General features: G+C 44.2%; 1 long non-coding RNA gene across 4 annotated transcripts in view; it reads right to left on the bottom strand.

Moving 5' to 3' along the window:
- Nucleotides 1–230: 230 nt before the first annotated feature.
- LOC123388846 overlaps nt 231–24,482 on the bottom strand; it is a 72,335-nt gene continuing 48,083 nt past the window's right edge. For 2 of the 4 annotated variants that reach the window (XR_006603351.1, XR_006603354.1), the window contains 2 exons: nt 866–989; nt 231–423 (listed from right to left, as the gene is read on the bottom strand). This is a non-coding gene — a long non-coding RNA (uncharacterized LOC123388846). Of the gene's footprint in view, nt 424–865; nt 990–2,495; nt 2,586–2,993; nt 3,155–24,482 lie in introns of those variants that run through there. The other 2 variants (XR_006603352.1, XR_006603353.1) reach the window with 2 other exon arrangements.

Genomic DNA, 24,482 nt, shown 5'->3' with positions numbered 1-24,482 from the left:
CAAAAGGAGTGCGCTCTGGCTTCCACATACTGGCAAGAAAGTCTGAGAAATGTAGAAAGTGTTTGGGGAACATCATTTCTGCCACGGCTTATCTATAACACATTTAGGAACCAAAAGGAAGAGGAAATGACATTGAATTTACTAAGTGGTGCCTCCTTGGTGTCAGGCACCTTGACTTGTATCCCCATATTAATTTCCTGTTGCTCCATAACAAATCACCACAGACCTAGTACCTTAAAACCACACCCATTTATTTGCTCACAGTTCTACAGAACAGAAGAATGGGGGGGCTCAATTGGGTCCTCTGCTGGAGGTCTCCCACCAAGCTGAAATCAACATGCTGGCTGGGCTGGCCTCTTCCTTGGGGACACTGGGAATGATCCATCTTGGAGCTCATTCAGGTCACTGGCAGAATCCAGGGCCCTGCAGAGAAAGGATGGAGGGGTCTCTCTCAAGCTCCCTGGCCCTGGCTTCCTGCTTCAGACTGCTCTGACTTCTCCTTTGGCTACCAGTCTGAGGAAACTCTTTTTATAGAGTGATAGAGGAGACCTTGTGAGATTCTTAGGCTCTGGCACTTCTCAAAAAGCTGGGTAGTGTTCTGCCCCCCTGCTTCTTAGGCAGAGCCCTTACAAACAGAGCTGGTGGTGTAGCCAGTCAGGACTGGGGGCTCTGTCATGTTCTTAGAGCTGTCCAAACCCGAGCATGGAGCACGGGCAGCAACACTGCATCTGTGCCCTTGAGTGCTATGGAAGGAAGAGAACCACTAAAACTCAGGGGGCATGTGGACGGGAACAAGGATCTCCCTGTGGCCACATGCACAGATCAAGGACAAAGGCCTATGCTGTAGATTTCAGGAGGTACTTACATGAGCCGAGAACAGTTTGGGGCACCCATTGGGTCCTTTGGTATAAGATACGCTCCCTGGAACTTGATGTAAGCCACAACTTTAGGGAAAAGAAAGGGTGAGTTTCTATCATCCAAGATATAACCTGGAAACAGAAACCTAGTTGAGATGTAGACACATGGGAAATGCTATATTTCTTATATACCTTGATTTTGCAACGTCTATACAGGTATCATCACTGGGAGTCTTTAAGTTGTTGTCCACCTGGGAGGCAGGGAGCTCCCAAAGTCATCTCAACTGCACACTGTACTCAGTGTCAAGCCCAGACAGAAAAGGGGCTTTTACTTAAAGGGAGACATTTATTCTGTTGTGCATCCACTTGGTACTATTCAAGGCAGTGGAGATGTTGCAACGAACTAATCAGGCATGGAGTTTATATTCTAATGGGGGGTGAGGCCCAATAATTAAGTAAAATATGTAAATGTTAGATTGTGTGAAGTGCTGCAGAGGGAAATAAAGCAGGGCGAGGAGATTGGGAATAGAGAAGTAGATATGCAATTTCAGACAGGTGGCTGGGGAGGCCTCACCTTGGAGGGGACATGTCAGTGTGACCTGAGGAAGTGCAGGAGGGAGCCTTGCAGATATGTGGGAGAAGGGCATTCCTAGTAAAGGACACAAGAGCCAAGGCCATGAGACAGATACACACCCGACATTCGGGGACAGGAGGGAGACGGAGGGTCTAGAGCAGGGAGGACCAGAGGGTAACAAAAGATGTAGTCACAGAGCCACCAGGGACCCCGTACTGTGTACCCATTATGAAGATTCTGGCATTTATTCTGAGCAACAGGGGGAGCTCCATTAGGATTTGATCTTTGGAAATTAAAGAGGCGGAACCTGGGAGAAAACAAGGAGTAGAGAATACAACCATCAGCAGCATCCTGACACTTAAAAAACTAGGGTGGTACTTACGACTCTAAGACAGTGATCTCAGTGTTTTGCAGTATTTCACCATTTTCCCCTTGAAGAGATCATGCAATGACAAGAAAAATCACTGCCCAGCAGCACTTACACAAATGGAAACAAGCCCCTGCTTGTCCTTAGCAGTTGCAGAAGGGCAGCCATCTGTTTAGGCCCAATGGTCGCCTTGTGAGATCCCTACTCAACAAGTGGCAGGGAGGGCAGGATTCTCTTTCTTTCCATTTGATTCCTTCCCCAAAGGTCAGCAACCCTGCAGGGTGAGTCCTGGTAGAGGAACCCACTCTGGTAAGGGTACCTCATTGTTCCTCATTGGCTTTTTTGGGCATTTCCCATGAGGGACCCTGAGGCCTATTGCACTAGAAGGACACCAGGACCTACCCTCCTCAGAGTCTTGCCATGGCAATTTCTAGGCAGCCCATAGAGCTGTATTCCCTCAGGGGCAGGGTGCTCACCTTTACTTGTGGGTTTTTTTGTTTGTTTTTTAAGATTTTATTTATTTATTTGACAGACAGAGATTACAAGCAGGCAGAGAGGCAGACAGAGAGAGAGGAGGGGAAGCAGGCTCCCTGCTGAGCAGAGAGCCCAATGCAGAGCTTGATCCCAGGACCCTGGGATCATGACCTGAGCTGAAGGCAGAGGCTTTAACCCACTGAACCACGCAGGCACCCCTCACCTTTACTTGTTAATGGGGTCCAGTCCTGAGGCTGGTCAGTTGGTGTCTCCTCTCTCAGGGGTTTGGTCATCTGTTTACGACAAACCAAGTCTTTGGAAGGAGGTGGAGGAGGGGAGAGGTCAAAGGTTGGAATGGTGTGGATCTGATCCTTCTATTCTGTCTAGCTCCAGGAATGTCTCCTCATTGGTATTTCTCCCCTATCTCATTGCCATCCAGGGTTCTGGGTGAAGATGACAAAGGTGCTGTTTCTGGGTCCCACCCAATGCTGGAGCCACTGGAGCTCCAACTTTATGTTCCCCCCATCCAACAACTGAGCCCTATGTAACTCTATAGGCCATGTCCAAGGTCTTGCATGGCTCTGTCTGGACATGCTGTGGCCTCCATGTATATATACCCACAGTCACGGGGATGAGTGTGAATTGTGGGCTATATAGTGTCACTGTCAGCAACACCTGTGCTCCGATTCAAGTGTACCTTCTAGAGCTTGCTACTTTATACCTGTTACAGAACAGACGGTGTTCCCCCGAAATTCATATGATGAAGTCCTAACCTCTCAATGCAACTACATAAGGATTAGCATCTTTAAGAAAGTATTAAGGCTAAATGAGGTCAGAAAGGTGGGCTCTTAATCTGATATGACTGGTGTCCCCATAAGAAGAGGACAGGATAGCAGGGAGGCAACTGCACAATGAGGACACGTGAGGTCACAATGACAAGGTGACCATCCATAAGCCAAGGAAAGAGGCCTCAGGAGAGGCCAAACCTGTCAACACTTTGATCTTGAACTTCTAGCCTGAAGAAGTGGAGAAAATGAATTTCTGTTGTTCTGCCTCTAGTTTGTGGTATTTCATTAAGAACACCCTAGAAACTGTTAGAATAGCCTATGTTTTGATGATGGGGATACAGATACACATTGAGATGCGGGGCACTGTGGGGAGAGAGAGGAGGCCAGAGAGAGAGAGAGGGAGCAGGGGGAGGCATTCTATTCTAAGACACCCTCACTTTTTAGTAAGACAGACCTGGGCTGGGAATGAAAAGCAGGAAATGGGACAAAATGCTGTTCAGTTTTATCATGACCCCACAGGATCTCCAATCTATGGATTGCATCCTGTTTCTTTTCCTTAATTATCATCAGGAACCTAATACAGGGCCAACTGCTCTCCCATAGCCTCCCATTTGCCAGGAGAAGACTTCTCTAACTGGGAGCTTATACAATTCTCACTGCGGCAGGGATGCCCCACCACCCCCAGCCCTCAGACAAGTCCTTATGGTTAGGCCCCTACTTTTCTCACTGAAGTCGGAAACACTGGCATTCCAGGCAGGCAGGTGTTAAGCTGGGAATCGGCACAAATAGCTCTCTGCATTGTTCAACCAGAGCGCAGCTCCACGTGCCTTTTAAAAATAGCAGCACTGCGTTTGAAATTTTCAAGAGTAGACACGTAGGGTGTGTCTGTGTGTGTCTGCCACACCCTCCTCTGTGTTCCTTCTAAGGAGGAACAAAATTAGAACATTTCCGAAGGGAAAGGGGAAGGAAAGACCACGAACACGTGGCTACGCCCACACACTCCCCCTTCACCTCACTTCCCGGTGAGGCTCTCACGAGGCACACGGCCTAGAGACAGGGCTCTACTAAGAACTTGTCTTCTCCAAGCTACTAGCATGGACCCATAGGGGAAATCATGAGAAAATAAATGTATAGACTTAAAACTCACCATTACTGATTAAAATCAGCTGAAAAATGCAACACTGAGAGAGAGAAAGAGGAAGAGAGTAGAGTGGTTTTATAAATGGGCCATAAACAGCAAAGGCAAAATCTCTCCTGTCCAAGCCACCTCAAAGCCACGAGGCCACCTTGGCACAAGAGCAGGAGTGGATGCGGGCTGTGAGAGGGCAGGTTCCAGTCTTCCACTCTCCCCTGACCCTGACTCAGCTGGTCATAGGTCTGTACCCAGCAGGGGGTATGACTCCAAGTGAGAGGACCCCAGGCGTTTGGACCCTCGTGAGCAAAAATAGTGGTGCTTGCAAGTGGCAGCTGAGATCGTTGAAATTGTGATGAGAAATTCCAAGAGGGCCAGACACTTCCAGGGGATCCTGTGGTGGAGGTGGGAATGAACCCTCCGTGCGGGGAAAGAAAAATGTTTCAAGAACCCTGTCATTCCCAACCATCAGCTCCAAGTTCCAAACTGAGCAAAATTTGCCTTGGAGGACGAAAAGAGAAGCTCGGCTACAAACCCCGTGTCCAGGGTGTAGTTGGCATCAGGCTTTGAGACCTTTCTACAAATCAGGCCACCTGATTCTTACTGCCACCAGCAGCACCGCAGCCACTTCCAGAAGCAGCTCTGCTTATGCCCCACATGCTCCAAAAGGACCTGTCTTCTGCTGTGGGTCCCTCACACAACAGACATTTTACCAGAGGCCAAGGCCTAACTCCTGCATGTCTTCTGCTGCCATTTGAGCCACTTTTCCTCCCCTTCCTGCTTCCTGGTGCTCCCTCTCTTTGTTTTCTACACAAGACAGCAATTATTGAGCACGTAACCCACAAATGCATAACTAGCCCATGTCAGGAATTGAGGAGACCCTCAATCATCGCAACCGCCCTCAAGAAAGAGACATTATCCTCCAGCACAGAGGAAACAATGCGGGGCAAGGAAAGGTGCCTACACTGGTCTAGACTGTATAGCCAGTTAGGATCAGGACAGGAGCCCTGCACTGTCCTGCCTCACAGGCCTGTGCTTCTCCAAGCCTGCGCTGCTCCCCATATCCTTCTCATCTGCTTGTGGCATCAGGACCGTGTGGGGATGGCTTTGGCAGAGTGTCCCCGGCAAAATGTCAAGACGGCTGCCAGATTTTAAACGCTCACCCATAGATTTCCAAACCAGAGCTTGCTGTCCCCTCTCCCAGCATGAGACTCCCCCAAAGGCCGAGCACCCCACTTCCCCAGGGCCCTTCTCAGTCAACAGCACCACACACTGCAAGCTTTTGGTGGAAGGCAAAGTAACTTCTCTTTCAAGAAGGTTAGGGACCCAAGGCTGCTTAGTCACAAAGGTCAAATCGGCCCCAGGGAGAAGGGGACAACATCTTCTCCAAAATCAGACAGAAAGCTGACTCTTTTAAGTACATCATTTACAAATCTCAGTAGAACCTTGGAGTTTCCACATGGGAAGAAAACCACCTGGAGCTAGCCTGTCTCAGACACACTGCTCATGTCCACACTGAGCCCCTTCATCAGCCCCCAGTCCCTCCAGCCACTGGCAGGCCCCGGACACAGGGCATGGCTGGCCCTGGCTGGGGAGGTCTCTGCACACACTGGTCCCAGCAGGCTCTGCTGAGAAAGCATCAGAGCCCAGGGTCCAATATGAGGAGGAATCCAGGTCAGGGTTGGGCCCTGAACAGAGTTGAAGTGTTAACCCTTGCAGTGCTGAGTTTCACATGCACCAAACTCTGTAACGGTCAGCTCCCCAGAGCACAATGTCTCCCCGCCAAAAAATGTCCATTTGTATACTTCCTTTACCCACCAGCTTATTCCCTAATTTTGCCCACCATCTTCTTAAAATACGCAAAAACTATTTTGGGTGACTTCCCAAAGTAGAGAGGAGGGGAGTTAAGCCCAGTGAGGGAACTCCAATTAACTGTGGGATTAGTGTTACAATCAGATCCTGTGGGAAACACAGTGATTTCCTGCCCTTGCTCCGGTTGCAGAGCCCTCTCAAGTTGCAGGCCAGACTTGGGGCAGCCTTGCTTCAGAGCAAAGGAAATGCAGAGAAGGGAACAGGCTACTCAGTTCCTGGGGGCAAGTTTGCAAAAGATAATAACCGGTTAAAGCCCTGGAGGAAAAAGTAAAGAGAGGGGTGTATATGGAGTGAGAGGTAGAGAAAGGAAAAAGACAAGGGGAGGAAGGAAAGGGGTGGGAAGGACTTGGAGGAGAGAGGAGATGAAGAGGAGAGGGTAAGAAGAGGGCGAAGAGAAGGGAGAGAGGGAAGGAGGGAGAGAAGAGGGGAGGGGAAACAAGAGACTGGTCTGTCCTCTCAAAACTGAGGTTTTCAGCACCCCAACCAGAGCAGCTTCCGGGAGCCAGCAGGAAGGGTTAAAGCTCTGCAGGGCAGGAGCAGAAGGCTTGGCAGGACCAGCACCTGGCTGTATTTGTTCAGGTGGCCTGCTGCCTCCCGCAAGCTATGCATGGGTTGCACACATCATCAGCTGGCTGGAGGATTTGCTCCGTGAAAAGCAGCAGCTGCTCCTGATTGGACTTTGTTCGGGTTCCCCAGGCAGAAAACCGAGATGTCAAAATTCATGAGCATCTCTCTGGCTCAGCAGGTGAGACCAAAAACGGGGCACTTCTCTAGGAACTGCCACCATGCTTGTGGCTAAGGAGGAAGCAGATCAAAGCAAACAAACACTTTCTTTAAGAAAAACACCAGCTGGGACGCCTGGGTGGCTCAGTTGGTTGAGCAGCTGCCTTCAGCTCAGGTCATGATCCCAGCGTCCTGGGATCGAGTCCCACATCGGGCTCCTTGCTCAGCAGGGAGCCTGCTTCTCCCTCTATCTCTGCCTGCCACTCTGTCTGCCTGTGCTCACTCTCGCTCCCTCTCTCTCTCTGACAAATAAATAAAATCTTAAAAAAAAAAAAAAAAGAAAGAAAAACACCAGCTGTAAGGATGGTTACTGCCTGGGTGAGGGCAAGCCACTCTGACCCAGGGGACTGGACAGCATGTCTATGGCTGTGGTTGACATAGAAATTTTTCAATGACACGGTCCACCTGACCTGCTGAAATGAAGCGATGTCGTTCCAGAAGTACTAAGACACGCGTTTCTGGGGGCTCCCTCTGTGCTTCTGACATTTCATATACCGTGTTGGGATATATGCAGAGAAATTTAGAATTATATACACAGAAGTTTAGAATTATATATGCAGAAATTTAGAATTTTCTGAGTAATGAAAGAAAGGCCCTACTTAAAAAATATCACTGTAACGCTGTGATGTGAAGACCGATATCACAACAGTATTAAGAAAAACAGGACTGCCTTATCTAAAGCTTTGCTGCTTCCTTTCCAAGCCATTACTAAGACCAGAAATGAAATGGACTCCCTGTGACTTTAACCTTTGTAAAGTGTGAACTTGGCCAATCTGTTGAGCAAACAGCACACAGTTATGGTCAGCCTCTGGCCGGGTGTTACTGGGCAAACATCACAGAAGTAGGACACTTGCTCCCAGGTCACAAGACCTTCTATGCTACAGCCAGAACAGTCCCAGGCAAAGTGGGACAGCTGGTCACCCTTGGTATAACCCGCAAGGGGGCCCTACGCAGGCATTCCTCTACTCTCTGCCTAATCAACTCCGGCCCCCGTGTCAGGGCTTAGTTAAGTCTATCCACTCTCAGTGCCTGAATCTCAGGGATTTCCCCTCAGAGAATCTCCATGACACTATGATCTACCTCAGTGCTCTCCCACTTGGCATGAACGACATGTACGCTCCTGTACCCTACTCTTCTAGAGATTCTAGCCTCAGGACCACCTGGGCACTTCTCAGAATCCTAGCCCCCACCCCAAATCTGCACGTCTAACAAGATGCACCAGAGGTTGGCATCCGTGCTGGAGGCACAGTCCTCTATCTTCCTCCAACTGATCTGAGAGATGGTCTTATTCCTCCCAACCTGGGTATCAACATCTGCACAAAATGAGGGTCCATCTTCTGCCATGCTAGTCACACAGTGGATGCTGGCGTACCGTCCGTGCTTGGATTGGAAAGTAAATTGGCCAAGTGCTATGGGGAAATTATATCATTCTCTTTTCTTCCCCAGCCTCCATCACAATGTTCCCTTCCTATTTCCAGCTGCTTCACAGCCTCCTCTCCCTGGGCACACCTTACTGCTTCCTATGGGAGTTAATCGACCAAAGAAGAACATGGGCACAAAAACACTGTTATGGCATCTGGTTAAGCAGTGTGGACATTCGTGATTCTTCTTGGCCAGCTTTGCATCTGAGCCCCTCCTGTGTGAGGAGAATCCCCAGCCTTGAGTCTTCAGGCGAGGCAGCCAATGCCTGATTTATGTTATCCTTTGTGGACCAGACTCTGAGTAGTAGGAACCTGACAACAAATAGCATATCCTCATGTGTTCATGAAGAGTGTGGGTATATGACCTTGGTTTCGCCCTTCAGACACTCCATACTAGTCCTTGTAGAGAGAACTGGTTCTGCAAAGATAGGGCCCCAGGCAACTACTCCCACTGGAGGTGAGGGTAGCTGAGCAAGATTCCAGGGGCAGACCAGCTGGCGGGGTAGAGCAAGGTGAAGGCTCCAGAACAGCAAGAGACATGGCAGTTCTCTCCCCAGGCTAGTCAACAACAAAGTGCATTTCTTGTAGCAATGAAGTCTCAGAGCCTGGTTCTCAGACTTCCCAATTCTTCCAGTCACTCAGTATACTTTCAATACCTTACATTTCTGCTTATATGGTTTCTTTTAAAAAGCACTGACTTAAAGAGATAGATGTTTATTTGTGAGGGTAAGGGCCTCCTTTCTGGATAGAGGGTCATAGGTATCAAGGAAACAGAAGAACCCATGGGATTCTGGGTGAGTAATTAGTGCCTGAGAATCCAATCAAAGAAATTACATTTTTTGCTTTCCTACTACATTCTCTAAGCACGAACCAACTGATGATTTGATTACACTGGAAGATATTCAGGCAAGTCCCAGGAACCTATGGAATATCGCACACAATGTACTCTTTAACACAGGGGGAAAAAAAGCCATAATTATTTTTTGCACTTTGTAAACTGCTTGATCTGGCACAAAAGAACTCAAACAATCCATCAAAAGCTATGGATTGAACACCAACCATATGGAGACTTGGCTAAAAGTTTGCCCTGTCTGCTTGGCGGAGAATATCCAAGCCTAGACTCACATCACCCCACAACTGGAATCAGTTAGACTGATTTGTAGTCTGCTTTAGAAACTTTTGAAAAAGTAAATGTCTTCCTAAATCTTCCATTCCCCCTGCAGTTCTTTTTCTTTCTTATTGGGTGATGTGAGAGGATGACAGAAACAGCTTCCCCCTGAAGCATTTCTTCACTGCGACCAGATCTTCATTATTAAAGAAACAAAGACAAAACCAAAAACCACAGAGAAAAAAATTATCCTCTACTGGCCAGGAATTAACTACAATTAGCTTTTCCAGTGGACCCTGACTCTCACTGGCTAGAGGCTTCACAACTGCACAGCCCAGCACAGGGAGAATTTCCTCCAAGAAGAGTGAATGATGTTCCCTGAGCTTGGGTTGTTCTGGCCTGGAGTGCCTTGGAACACCTCGGAAGAACGGAACCCACTAGTCCACTGAACAGACACCTTGTGGAAACTTGGAGGAGGTCAGCAGGACAGAAGCGATTCCACGTGGGGATCAAAGGGCATCTGAGACACTGACAACAAAATGGTCCTGCTTCATCCTTCAGGACATAAACGAGATGTTCCTTCCCATAGAACGATGTCAATTCCACAGACACCATGAACACACCCACTGGACTGCTGAAAGCAAGGCAAGTGGTCTCCTGTCTTTTCCATGCTGCAGACTGGCTATATGTGGAGTTTACATCTTGGTGATACTGCAACAGTAGTTACTACAGAGTGGTAAAATTTGCTATGCCCAAAAGATAGATAGATAGATGACAGACAGATAGATAGATAGTTTTTTGTTTTTGTTTTTGTTTTTAACTTACTTTGGAAAGACAGAACTAACGAACTACTTGAAAAGTTTCGCTAACCCTTGCATTTGGCTATTGTTGAATAACACCCGATCTTTTTGAGTAAAACGTAATCAATTTAGGGCTTCTGCTTCCTGTGTGAAAATTTTGCTGGAAAAGTTTGTGCTCCAGCAACTCATAACTCTGTGGATGGAAGATGCACACAGAGAGTGGAAGAAGACCATCCCCAATGACTTCACGGAACTGGCCACGTCTCCGCTCCTTTACAGAAGAGAATAAAGCCTGTATGTTTAAGCTACTGTGACCAGGTTTTTAGCTGAATACAATCCTTAACGGATAAAGGCTGTTCACCATGGCACTGTTCAAAGGAGAAAAAAAGAACACTTAAATCTCCAACAATAAAGGACTAACTAAAAGCCTTACAGTAATAGATCACTGACCAAGTGGCTCTTCATTCAACACTCATTCATTCTTTCATAAATTATTTATTTCATAAATTATTTATTAAGTGCCTACTATGCACCAGGAATAGTGCCGGACATTGGGGATCCAGTGGTAAATAAGCAGATATGGTCCCTGCCCTCAAGGAATTGTAGGAGAATGCAGATGGAACAGAAAGATGTTCCTGTATGGGCTATGATCACGTGACATTGTTTCCAAGGTCCTTTAGGCAGGATGACCTGAGTGGACATCCTGGACTCCGGCGTAGGATGGGCTGGGTTTGGAGGGAAATGGGGGCACAACTACTGTCTGGAAGGTCACTGCAATCATTAGGGTGAAAAGAACTCCCTGATGCAGTAGAAGTAGGCAGGAAGAGAAGGGGACAAATGTCCATAGTGTTAGAGAAGGAGTTTGCAGACCACCAAAACCCTGGATTCAGTGGGTGAGGTGAAGAGGAGACTGGAAGGTGGCTCCAGATGTCTAGCCTGAAGATGCAAGATGGCAGTGTCCAGCGACAGAGCTGGGAATGGGGGAGGAGGAACAGTTCTTTGGGATGAAGATGAGTTACCAACAGAGAAAGAGTGGTGAGTTTTATCTATTTCGTTCTGCAAAGCAGAGCAAAACCAATTCAATTGGCAGGCAACGTGTGTGCACCTGCTCTGCACTTAGCACAGCATACTCTATAATCTTGTTATCAAACACTGCCAGGAAATATGCTGTCTACACCACCCCTCCACCAGCACTTCTTTTTTCAGATGTCTAAAATTTTTTGCTCATCTTAACTTTTTGGATGGGAAATTTCCAAGCTGTTATTACAGACTTTCTAACTTGTGAGCGCCATTAAAACAAGCATCTTATTAATCTGTACCATCCCTACATCATTCATAATTCTTTGAATATGGAAGGTACTTGGATTGAATGAAACATTTATTAGTCTTTCATACTGACTCAGAGACCATGTTACATACATCAACTATGGCTTTGTAGTGCTTTAAAACACAGCCAAGTGTGCCCAGTATATTCTGCAGACACATGTCTGCACTGCTAACTCTATCCTTCCTTGATGGGTCTCTTGGCAATCATTTATGATATCTGCAGACTCTTCCTGTGACAGTCTCCACATCTCTGTCTTTATATGCCATACAAACAAGGGGAGGAAAAACCACTTTTTAGTAGAGTCAGTAGGCTCTGAATCACAAAATAAGAACTTGTCTTTTGAGAAAAGTCATGAACTTATGTGCCCGAAGGCACCCAGCAGCTTTTGTGAGCAGGGAACAGAGACTGACCCATCACCATGCAAGGTCACCACACAAAGTGCTTCGAGAGTTTTTCCATCTGGCCCCCCTCCAGGGCAGGTGCTGCTGTGATGTCTATTTTGTAGAGAAGGAAATCAGAACTGAGGAGGTCCCATCATTAATAAGTCAGAAATCAAGATTCAAATCCATGCTGCTGGACTCCTAAACTCATGCTTTGTAATAGGGTTTTACCCTTCCTGCAGGTCTTTCTGTTCTGCCTCTTTTCTCTCTTCCTCCTCTTCCTCTTCCTACCTCTTCTTCCTCTCTCTTCCTCTTTCATTTTCATTTGTTTCAACATTCAAGGTATTATTCCCAAGATGCAAGTATGCCAGAGTCCAACCTTCAGATAAGCTATTTCTTTTTTAAAACATGATTTTATTAATTTATTTAAGATAAGTTCTTTCTATATGATTTTACATTTGCCCTCAAGTAGTTTAAAATGCGGTTGAAGACTCTGGGTGTGGAATACAACACAAGAGCTGGAGAGACCATGTCTGACTCCATGATCAGCTACGTGTAATAAAGAGTTCGTTAGGTCTTTAAACCCCACCATAACCTGTTCTCATTCTGATCGCCTATAATCTAGGCCTTTAACACCCTATATCCAATCTTGATCACTTTCCAGGTTTGTACTGTTTCTTTCCTGGAGTGCCCTCCTCCCCTCATATCCCGATCCGTCAGAAATTATATTTAGTCTTCAAGACACAGTTCAGGTCGTACCTTCAGAGTGCCTTCCAAGCTCCAGGGGCAACTGGCAGCATGCTCTGTGTTCCTTCTCTACTCGATCTGCTCTCTCCTTGTTCATCTTCTTTGGGGTTTATGATAGTGTGTTTCTCTCCCACTACATTATGCCCAAGAGGCAAGAGTCTCAAAGCCTTTCCTGAATCCAGAAGGGGAGCCACTGCTCGTGTTGCGGCGTGTTAGCTGAAATCTTCAGAGGGGAAGACACTATGTCTTTCAGCATGACCATGCTTATGTAATCTTCAACACAAACAGTGCAGCTTTGGGGAATTTTATTCACTCTTGCTCTCCAATGGCCCCATCAGCAGGAAATTGCTTCTAGCAACATAAGCCTTGGAATGTGCTAAATTAAGTTGAGTGTCTTTGTCCCGTTCATGCTACAACAGGCACAAACGGCATGACACTTTGATTCTTCTCAATAAGGCTCAAGAGGTTTCACAATTTAAATTAATAAACCTTCAAAATCTATTTTAGTGAGACTTGATGAAGTTTGCTTTAATCTAATACCATATGTAATGTAAGTGACTTTTTAGTGTATTTGCTTGAAACTATGACCTACACCAAAAATTACCAGAAAGGTCAGCAAAATAAATTGGCGGCTCTACTTAAAGGTTTGGGGGGCACTGCCCAAGACATCTCAGCAGTAATGATCAGTCCAGTATTTTTTATGGCTGCCCAATCAGTATAGGAAAGGTCAGCTAGTAAATCTTCTCTAATCTGTACTGAAAGTGATCTTTACTTATCTCTTCCTACAAATGACTGTGACCTATCCAAATATATGGACTGGAAACTTACCTTAGTAACATTTTCAGAGGATTGCTGTGTGTTATTTACTTAGTTAATTCAAATATTTATCAAATACTTACTCTGTGCCAGACATAATTCTGGGCACTTGAGATCTAGTAGTCCATAAAGCAGGTAAGAATCCCTGATTCAGGGAGCTCTTTTCAATAGATCACCTAGGCACTGTGCTGGGCAAGCTCTTGTCCCTATGAGGTATTTTAGCGGGCTCATTTATTGATGATAAACTGACGCTCCTGCAGAACAGGTTGCTTGGTCAGACTAACCAGCCAGTCAGCAGACAAGTTGGAAACCACAGCAGCTCTTCTGGTTGCAAGTCCTGCCTCCGTTAACCATGTGTCCCAAATCTATGTTCTGTGAACACTTCTCTGGGAGACAGGTGTTTCATACAAATGAATAGTCCATATTCCAGTATGTTTGGGAAGTTCTTTTTGTTACAGGCTGGGTTCTCCTAGAAGCTGAGATGCAGTTATGGGTGGAAGAGGGTTCTTCGGGAATGCTCTTAAGATCAACCCTTGGGAAGGGAAGGGGCAGAAGCCAGATGACACAGAGAGAAGGAGAGTTGCTATGCAGTCTTAGGGGCAGGCTTGGCGGATGTTGCAAGGATTCTAAAGATGAGATAGCTCTCCAAAGCTGGCCTGAGTTGGGGGCAAGACAACCAGGTCTTTCTATCTTCATGCCAATCAGTTTCTGGATATGGTCCACTCCCAGAAGGGAGCATCACTTTGAACACGGTAGCTCTTTTTGGCTGAGCAAACCCCCAAAGGGTGCCAAGGTGGGAGGGATGCACCAGGACACTGCCAGCAGCTGGGGCAATGAGTCTTTCATTCCTGAAAAGGCATCCACAAGACTGTGGCCTCTGTAAGCACGAGATTAAATGGAATCAAACAGGATTCTTTACTGTTGTCTGCCAAGAGCCTGTCATGGGCAAATAATGTGCTATGAACTTCAAGAGGGGAATTTACTGTATAGAATTCCCCAAATGTATTTAAGTTTATAATACTTTTGGGGGTCCATATTAATTAACATGTTCTGATGTTAGGATACTTAGGACGCATGTGTACCAGAAGCTATAGTGCAACTGGACAAGTGCAAAATAAAGGAGACACACAACACAATAGGGTACAAAAATGGACTGAAAATGGATCACAGACCTAAAACTATGGGACTCTAGAAGGAACACATTAATGTAAATCTCTGTGATCTTAGATTAAGAAATGGTTTCTTGGATATAATAACAAAAGCACAAGTGACACAAGAAAAAATAAAGAAATTGGCCTTCATCCATGTAAAAATTGGGGCACCTGGGTGGCTCAGTGGGTTAAAGCCTCTGCCTTTGGCTCAGGTCATGATCTCAGGGTCGTGGGATTGAGCCCCACAGTGGTCTCTCTCTGTTCAGTGGGGAGCCTGCTTCCCCCTCTCTCTCTCTCTGCCTGCCTCTCTACTTGTGATCTCTGTCAAATAAATAAATAAAATCTTTTAAAAAATGTAAAACTTTTGTCCTTCATGGAATAAAGAAAGTAAGAAAGTGACCTATAGAACAGGAGAACATATATGCACATCATACCTGATAACAAACTTGTATCCACCATGTATGAAGAGCTATTTTGAGCCAATAATAAAAAGGCAAATAACCCAGTCTGAAAATTGGTGCAGAATTAAAACAGACATTTTCCCAAAACAGATTTACAAATGGCCAATAAGTACATGAAAAGATGCTCCACATCATAGGCCATCAGGGAAAGGCAAAGCAAAACTGTAATGTAATGCCACTTCACAGCTATTTGGACATGGTCAAAAAGGCAATAGCAAGTGTCAGGGAGGATGTGGATAATTGAAACCTTCACACCTTGCTGGTGGGAATGTGAAATGGTGTAGCTGCTTTGGAAAACAGTTTGGTAGGTCTTGAAAAGACTAAGCATGGAGTTACCGTAAGACTCAGCAGTTCCACTTCTGGTTATATACCAAAGAGAACTGAAGACAAATGTCTGCATAACAATTTGTACATGAATCTTCACAGCAACATTAGTAATAGCCAAAAAGTGGAAACAACCCAAATGTCCACTGACTGATAGATAACCCCAATATTATTTGGGTCTCAAAAGGAATGATGCAATGATGCATGCTACAACATGGGTGAAATTTGAAAACATTTTAAATGAAAGAAGCCAGACACAAAGGTCACATACTGAGTGATTCATTTGCATGAAATGTCTGGGACAGGAAAATGCAGAGAAACATAGAGTATATTTGTTGTCAATGGAGGTAATAGGGGGTGACCACTAATACATATGGTACTGCTTTTTGGGGTTAATAAAAATGTTCTAAAATTAGAGAGTGATGATAATTGCACAACTCTGTACACATACTGAAAACCACAGAATTGTACTTAAAATGGCAATGTGTATGGTATGTCACGATATCTCAATAAAGCAGTAGTGGCGTAAATGAGAGGACCACAGATTTTGTCAAAGGGCACTAGGGAAATCTGTTAGAACTTTCTTGCTTGCAAGTGAAAAATCTCAAGCTGTATCATGAAAATTTTAAAAGAGGGCACATGGGTGGCTCAGTTGGTTAAGCATCTGCCTTTGACTGAGGTCATGACTGGGATTGAACCTGGGGAGGCCTGCAGTCCTTGCTCAGCAGGGAGTCTGCTTCTCCCTCTGACCCTCTCCCCTCTTGTGCTCTTTCTCTCTCTCTCTCAAATAAATAAATAAAATCTTTAAAAAATTTTTTTTAAAGAAAGTGAAAAAGGGCATTATTGGTTAGCATAACCAGGAAACCAAGAGGGGCAGTTTGCTTCAATATCTCACTAGAAGAGACAGAATGGCACCAGGTTTCCACACACTCTTCCCCTCAGAGCCAAGCAAGTCCAGAAGAAAGACAGCTATTCTCTTCCAATATCCTTAGAGCAATCAAAGAGAAGAACCTGATCGGCTCTGCTTGGGACACAGAGTGATTCCTGAACCAATCACATATATAAGTATAAGAGGGCTGGGATATTCTAATTAACTGTCTTAGGTCATGAGACTATCCCTGTGGGTGGGTATTTGGGGGGAGGTCTTGGTAATTTATAGTTTTCCAAGGGAGCTAGAATGTATGCTGGATGTAAAAGGAGAAATGAGTTTTAGAGTGAAACAGAATATAGAAAAAAAGGCAAAGGAAGAGAATTCCAGTAGAAGGATTAATAGGATACCCTTTCTTTTCCTGTGATTTTTTAATGTCATTTCCCCCAACTATGAGAGTCCTTCCTAGAGGATTAATAGTGGTGATATTAATCTAGCAGTCTTACAGTAGTTTTATGTTCTACAGTGAAGACTAGTCAACCATATTCTAAAAGGTGATTCTTGGTATGAAGAAGTAATACAGACTCCAGGTTAGGACTTAAGCCTTATTCAACCTTTCTTTCCTTCTGGATATTCTAGCTCAGCTAGCCTAGTCTGGCCTACCCCACAATATATTCTTCTGTCTTTCTTCTCATAGCCTCCCATCCTTGGCTACGAAAGAAATAGGCGCCACCTCCCCACAGACCTACTCTTCTGCAGAATTAAAATTCTCCCAGTTGCCCAAGGCAGAATCTTAAAATCACCTTTAACGCCTACCTCAACATCTAATCTATTATCAGTTAGTGGAAATAATGCCTTTTAACGGTCTCAAATATTGCTCTCTTACCTCTATTCCCAACGCCAAGGCAGTGATTGCTTTACCTCTTCCTGATTTCTTGCTTGGATGACCATAATGGCCTTTCCTGGTGTCCCTCTTCCATCATCTAAATCCATCCTTAGTACTCTGGTCACAGTGAACTTTTAAAAATGCCAATGGCCCCACCCAGGCTTAAAATTCCACAGTTAAGATATAGTTCATTGTCAATTCCCTTGGATGTATATTCCCAAATCTTCTGAACACATGAAGCCACCCAATCTTTGGTGTATAAATAAAAATACTTCAAGCCGCCATCTCATAGCGATGGAAACCCAGAGTTCTCATTTCTCTTTTTCATCTTAGAAACCTGAACCAGACCTGGCTCTGACCTTATTTGTTTCTTCCTCAGTACAAATGCCTTCAATATAATCATGTAGTATTTCAAATTAGAAGCATCAACTGAGTTATCAAGATATAATAAACATGTTTGTAAGTGAAAGAGGCCACTCTGTAGGGGTTGCAAAAAGAATTAGCCAAACATCGTTAAACTCCAAGCCCCTCACTCACCTTGAGGCTACAAAGTAAGTCAAAAGTGGATCTGAAGAGGAAGGATTTTTGAGAACAAGCTCTTTGGAGATCTGTGCTAGCAGGCCCTCCCCCGCCAAGCAGGCAAGGTGAGGGATGTGTGCCCATGACCTTGAGTTCAAGGCAGGTGTCTCCAAGCAACTACTCAGAAACTTTAGTAGGTGTCCCTGATCTGGGGGAATAAGGGACACAGTAGACCCAACAGAAATCTTTCTACTGACAAGTTTAAAATGGAAGAGAGGCTGGCTAGCTTCTGATGAGCAGATCAAAACAGAGGTGAAGGCCTGGGATCAGCCTGCATGTCTAGAATTTCTTGGGACAGATGAAGAGGCTTCCATGGGCCTGATGTGGGCCACGAGCAATGTAAGGTAATGATGTCTGTCACCTTAGGGAAAGTTAGTAAAGCCTTCACGTGGCCTGTGTAGACCTCACTGTAAGTGTAGCAGAAAGAGTAAATGACCAGCTAAACCAGAGAAATATCCACTCAGGAAAGAGAGCTCTGGAATGGGGAGGCGGAGTAGGGTTAAAAGAAATGGGGCCTCTAAATAACCTGAAAAAGTGTCCCTCAAGATAAAGAGCTTTTGACAACTGCCAACACTCAGAAAGCACAAAGCCATACTATGACCCTGTCATTTCTTTCTTATTCCTGGAACCTGTCCTCCACCCCTAACTGTGCACTAGCTCAAGTGATTAAAGCTGGGGAAGAAGATGGACAAAATCATTTCTCAAGAGTCAGGCAGCCTTCTGTGGAAGACCAGATAATAAACATGTGAGGCTCTGGGGGCCACTTAATGTCTTGTTGTAACTACTTAACTCTGCTGTGGTAGTGTGAAAAGAGCCACAGACCTTCAATGTATGAGTGTGGCTGCATTCTAAGGAAACTTCATGCATAAAAGCCGATGGAGGGCTAGGTGGAGCTTCTGGTGCATACTTTTTGGATCCCTGCCCCAGGTTGTAGGTTTCTTGAGGGCAGGAGCTTTGGTTATTATTGTATGTGAAACCACCTGCACATTATAGATAACAATGACCAAAAAAATAGTAGCAGCTTCTCCATTATGGAAAATGCAGATCCACTTAAAGACAATGAATCCTTTCCTTATCTTTCCATTTAGTCCCCAGAGAAAATAGCCAGTATCAGGAGAGAAGAAACTGAACTAAAAGACATTTGACTACAGTCAAAGAGCTGCTTTCTGGGAGCGTGAGCCACATACTGTAGGAGCACCGCAGAGCAGGTAAGCTTATGCAAGTTACAAAGAAGGCATGTTCTAGCACATTAAATGCTATGCACAGGCTTGTAACCACATCACAAAAATATAAGCTTCCCAATTGGACATGGCTTATCTTCTTCATCTTTTCAAGACTGACCTGGCATGCTATCCCCTTCACAGGGAACAAAGATAACAAAGGTAAATGGAAGATAAATAAAGGAAGGTCAATTCTATTTCTAAATAGCCAAAAGGAAAACTCAAAAAATGCATATAAGATTGAAGACAGATCTTTACTGAAACCATTCTGTTAATAAAATGTATGGTAGTGGAAAGAAGGAAAACAGAAATTGAGATCAAGCTATCAGCAAGAAGCACTACCTGATGCCCAAGTAATTTCATCACTTGAAAGTTTATTGTAACTTTATTTTAGGACTACATGACATTATGTTAATGACACAAACTTTTATGAAGGTTCTTTTCATTGACTACATTAATTGCACAGGTTACTGGCATTGAGCTGCTAAGATCTCTGGGCTATATATATGGAAATGCTAGGTGATGCACCTGCATTGTTCAGATGCAATTAAAATTAACTGAAATACCTACTATGTGCCAAACGTTGTATTAGATACTTCGACCTGCATTATCTGGGGAGAGGACATAGAACACTGCCTTGGAGCACCAGTCCTGAAGCCAGACTGCCCAAATTTGACCATGGATCCCATCATTTACTAGCTGTGAGATCTTGGGAAACTTAACTTCTCTGTACCTCAACCTCAGTCTTGCTATCTCTAAGAAGGTGACGAAAAATAGTTCCTTCCTTGGAAGTTGTAAGGATTAAATGAGAGAATATGTGTTTAGTCCCTAACACAGTGCCCAGCCCATACTGACCTCTAAAAAAATATTAGCTATTATTATAGCTGATTAATTAATTAGCTATTTAATATATCTTCATAAAGTTGCACTGAGTTTGGTGTGATTACTGCAACTGACCAAAGAGGAAGCTGAGGCTCAGGCAGTAATGACCCCGAAGTCACCAGTGGCCAGTAGGCAAGGAAAACTGGGTCAAAGCCTCCTGGAGAAGAACAGGGTCAAGTGCCACTGCCAGTCCATCTCTAGCTTTGGCTCCAAATTTGCTTTAAAACACTACTAATCCCTGCACTGCACCATTTCCATCTCCTCTAAAAGTTAAAATTATTTATGAGAACCTCCAAGTACAATCTCCATTAAAAGTACTAGATTTTCCTCTATAACAAAAGAAAAAATTATTATTTGAATATAACATTGCTTTGTTATGAAGTATAATAATAGTCATCATTTTGTGTAGTGTCCCTGGCTGCTATTCAAAGCCAAGCCCACTGTCCTTTCATTGTTTTTTCTTTAAGTCAGGAAAGACCTGAAATTTGGCTCAGAAAATTTCCTTAATTTGTAAGAAGAAATATTCCCCCGGAAGTCCAGTTGTTATGACCAAAGAGGAAAAACAAAGCTCTAACAAGAAATGACCAGCACTGAAACCACGGGGTTTTCAGAATTAAATTGTTGAATTCGTGTCACATCCTTTCTTGGCCATTCTCTAGATATATCTGCCAAAACTAACAAAAATTGTTGCTCCAAGCAAAAACCTTCATAGGTATTGACACTGATAATACCTCCCCATGCAGGGCCTCAGGGAAGCATCTGGATGGAGCTCAAAGGCAGGGATGTGCTGAATCATTCCCCCAGGGAGGGGATTTCTTTAAAGCAGTTTCAGACAGAAGAATAGCCACCCTCTGACCTCTGAACAGCTTTCTCTGGCAATTTGCAGAATGTCTGCTTCCAGAAACATCTCTTCCTTTGTTTCACCCCCCAGCAAAAAGCACTTACAAGACACTCATTCACCTCTGGGGAAGCATCAAAGATGGAGGGGAAAAAAATCTTACTTTGGTCCCTGTGGGCCTAGAACTTAGAATTGAAGATGCAGACACACGTGAAAAAGATAGACAGGAAGAGGTATTATGTCAGTACATGTTCAGACAGTAAATTGCAGTACTTATATCATATTTACCTAATCCACTTAGTTGTCTCCGGCCTCAGTTTCCTTTTTATAACTGAGGGAGGCAGAGATTCCACTGAGCACTAGCATCCTCTGAGTTTGAGGATGAGTAAACATGTAAATTGATGCAAGCCACACACGAACTCAAACAGTCCTCTGTCCAGGCAGATAAAGGAAATGTACGACTTGTGTAGATTCCGGAAGAGACAAGCCTGCCGGAACTGCTGGAATGACAGAGGAAGACATGGCTCTGGGCCCGAAGTAAGAGACAAGGAAACAGGATTTTCCAAAGTTTAGCATAAACTTGTGTCAAAGCTTGACTGAACTCATTAGTGAGGGAACCAGGAGGACAGTTGAAGTTGGTTCAAGGAATATTTGAGAAACTAAGTTTTTACAAAACTGAAGAAAGAGTTTTGGAATGAGACAGCTAGGTTAGGTTCAAAAGTGGTTCATGTCCTACAGGGCAAATACCAACATGTGGAGTTTTTGTTTCTACTACAGTGAAATAATTTATATTTTTATCAGGCAAAACTTTAAAAGCTAACACATTAATTCAGAGAGTTTGGGACCCAATCAATGAGCCAAAGAATAGGGAAACTCCATCAATAAATAATCCTTGGGTGTTCCTGTTAGCTATACTAACAGCTCATTATCCTCATTCCCAAATTTTGGATGGAGCTGTTGATCACAAATAACCTCTAAGAATAATTTCTGATTATATATACCAAGAAAAAAAAAAAGGCTGCTCTCCCTGTAGTTTTGTCTTAATTTACATAAGTATAGAAAGAGGAGTCGATTAAATATATAAGCTTCATTGAGTATGGTCAGCAAATATAGTCATAGAATGACACAAAAAATGTTTGCAACTTCATGAGCAAACTGGGTTGCATTTTCTTTCTTTTTTTTTTTTTTTTAAAGATTTTATTATTTGACAGAGAGAGATCACAAGTAGGCAGAGAGGCAGGCAGAGAGAGAAGAGGAAGCAGGCTCCCTGCCAAGCAGAGAGCCTGATGCGGGTCTCGATCCCAGGACCCTGGGATCATGACCTGAGCTGAAGGCAGAGGCTTTAACCCACTGAGCCAACCAGGTGCCCCTGGGTTGCATTTTCAATAGCCTCTATAACCTCTATTAATTTGTAGTGTTTTGTTTTGTTTTGGGATTTTTTAATTGGCTCTTTTATTTCAAGCTAGGAAAACATATACTTAATAAATTCATCTCCACTGGTTTTGATGAGGGAGCAGGAGGTTGGCTGAAGACAAAGCAAAAGCTGGCACCTTGCACCCCCTCTCCACCTGCTCCCCTTGCTAATGTGTGTGACATTCCTCAGGCACCTCTGGTTGCCCTAAAAGAAAAACAAATAGTTAACTTGCAGAGATCACAGTCCTACAAGACAGGAGTCTTCCTTGGTTTACCAATGTCCTAGAGATTTGCAAGAAAGAAGCTATTTAATAATAGCACAATTTCCAGAGGCAAATAACTCAGTTCCTCAAGCCCTAAATAAAGTTAAATTTCTTCTAAACCCAAATCTCACTAACAAGGACACTTGATAGGAAAAATGTGAAACTTTATCTCTAGATCTCCAAGAGAGTGTCAAGAATCATTCCCAAGCATATGGCCCACTGATAGACATCTAAAGGGTCTCACAAGAAGATTTTTACTACTAGTAATGAATAACCTTTCTCCCAACAATAGCTAGCCCCTCAAGATCCTGGAGACCTTGCTTCCAACATTCCTTAGAGACTAACATCACCCTCTTTGTCCTCACCTACCCAACTCCTGTGTATATAATCAGCCACTCCTCAGGATAACGGGGCAGCAGCATCTCCGTCTGCCCACGGGTCCTGTCCCTGTGCTCTAATAAACCACCTTTTTGCACCAAAGACGTCTTAAGAATTCTTTCTTAGCCGTCGGCTCCGAACCTCACCTCATTGAACCTCACCTAGGTTCAAGAACTTCATCAGTTTCACATGCAATAGTTACACAATTGAGTGAATTCTTCCCTCTCCCCTGCCTCCCAGGTCCCCACAGTGAAAGATCCTGGCTGCCAGGAAGTGATCTTCTTTATGGGGGGAACCCTGCAAGCTATAGAACAGATACCAGGTAAGTTTTCTAGAAAGGCTTTATGAGTGTTAGTCCCACATGGGAAGCATCCCTATTCCCCTTTAATGGTGAGTTTGGCATATCTGATTATATAAAATTTATTTGTATGGATGACATTCCAGGTATAACCTTGGTTAAATAATTATTTTTTCTAACTATATTCAGGTTAAAAGAAAGTAATATTCTTAATGAACCTACACAAATAAATACATTATCATGAGAAGTAAAGAAACTCAATAAAATAATTTTTCCTGAATTCTGAGAGGTCACAGAAAATAATTCAAATGTTTCACTTCAATTGTAGAAGCACAGTCTACTGTACTAAGTGCTAAAGATAGATATAAAGGAAGAAAAAGAAACAAGGGGGCAAAGAACTTAGACTTTTCTCCAAAGAAGATAAACAAACGGCCAATATACCCCTGAAAAGATGCTCAAAATCACTAGTCATTTGGGAAATGCAAATTAAAACCACAATTATTCGGGCACCTGGGTAGCTCAGTTGGTTAATCCGCCTTGGGCTCAGGTCATGATGTCAGGGTCCTGGGATGGAGTCCTGTGTCAGGATCCCTGCTCAGCAGGGAGAGTGTGCTCCTCCTCCCTCTGCCCCAATCCCCTGCTCATGCTTGCATGCTTTCTCTCTCTCTCCGAAATAAAATCTTTTTAAAAAGCACCCTCCCACACAATTAGATACCATTTTACCTGTCTATTATGGATTTTAAAAAAAGAAACTAAGACGAGTTGGTAAGGGAAGTGGAGCCCTTGTCATCACTGGTGGAAATATACAATGGTATGGCTGCTGTGGACACAGCATGGCACCCCATGTCATCCATCAAAATTACCATGTCATCCAGCAATTCTCCTTCTGAATCTATACATAAAAGTAGTGAAAGCAAGGACTCAAGAAGATATTTATGTACCCATGTTCATAGCACTATACACAATAGTAGACAAATGGTGGACATAACTCAAGAGTCCATCGACAGCTGAATGGGCACACAAAATATACGCACAATGAATGATTATTCAGCCTTAAAAAGCGAGTAAATTGTGACACACACTACATGACAAACCCTAGGGGACATTATGCTAAGTGAAAGAGGCGAGTCACAGAGGAAATATATGGTATGATACCACTGGCGTGAGGCATCCGAGTAGTGAAATTCACAGAGACAGAAAGTAGGACAATGGCTGCCAGGGACCAGGGGCAGTGAGCAAGGAGAGGCAGTATATAAGGGAGACAGAGCTTTTGTCTGGCATGATGAAAAAGTTATGAAGATGAACAGTGGTAATGGTTGCAAACAAGTATGAATGGACTTAATGCCCCCTGAACTGTACACTTAGAAGGAGTGAAATTGGTGCCTGGATGACTCCACTGGTTAAGCATCTGACTTTTGATTTTGGCTTAGGTTGTGATTTCTGGGTCGTGGGATCGGGGCCCATGTCAAGCTCCA

The sequence above is a fragment of the Mustela putorius genome, unplaced genomic scaffold, assembly GCF_011764305.1.
Source record: "Mustela putorius furo isolate JIRA1106 unplaced genomic scaffold, ASM1176430v1.1 tig00003913_pilon_pilon_pilon, whole genome shotgun sequence".
NCBI lineage: Eukaryota > Metazoa > Chordata > Mammalia > Carnivora > Mustelidae > Mustela > Mustela putorius.
The sequence above is the reverse complement of the archived record's forward strand: the minus strand, read 5'-3'. Positions and strand labels throughout refer to the sequence as shown.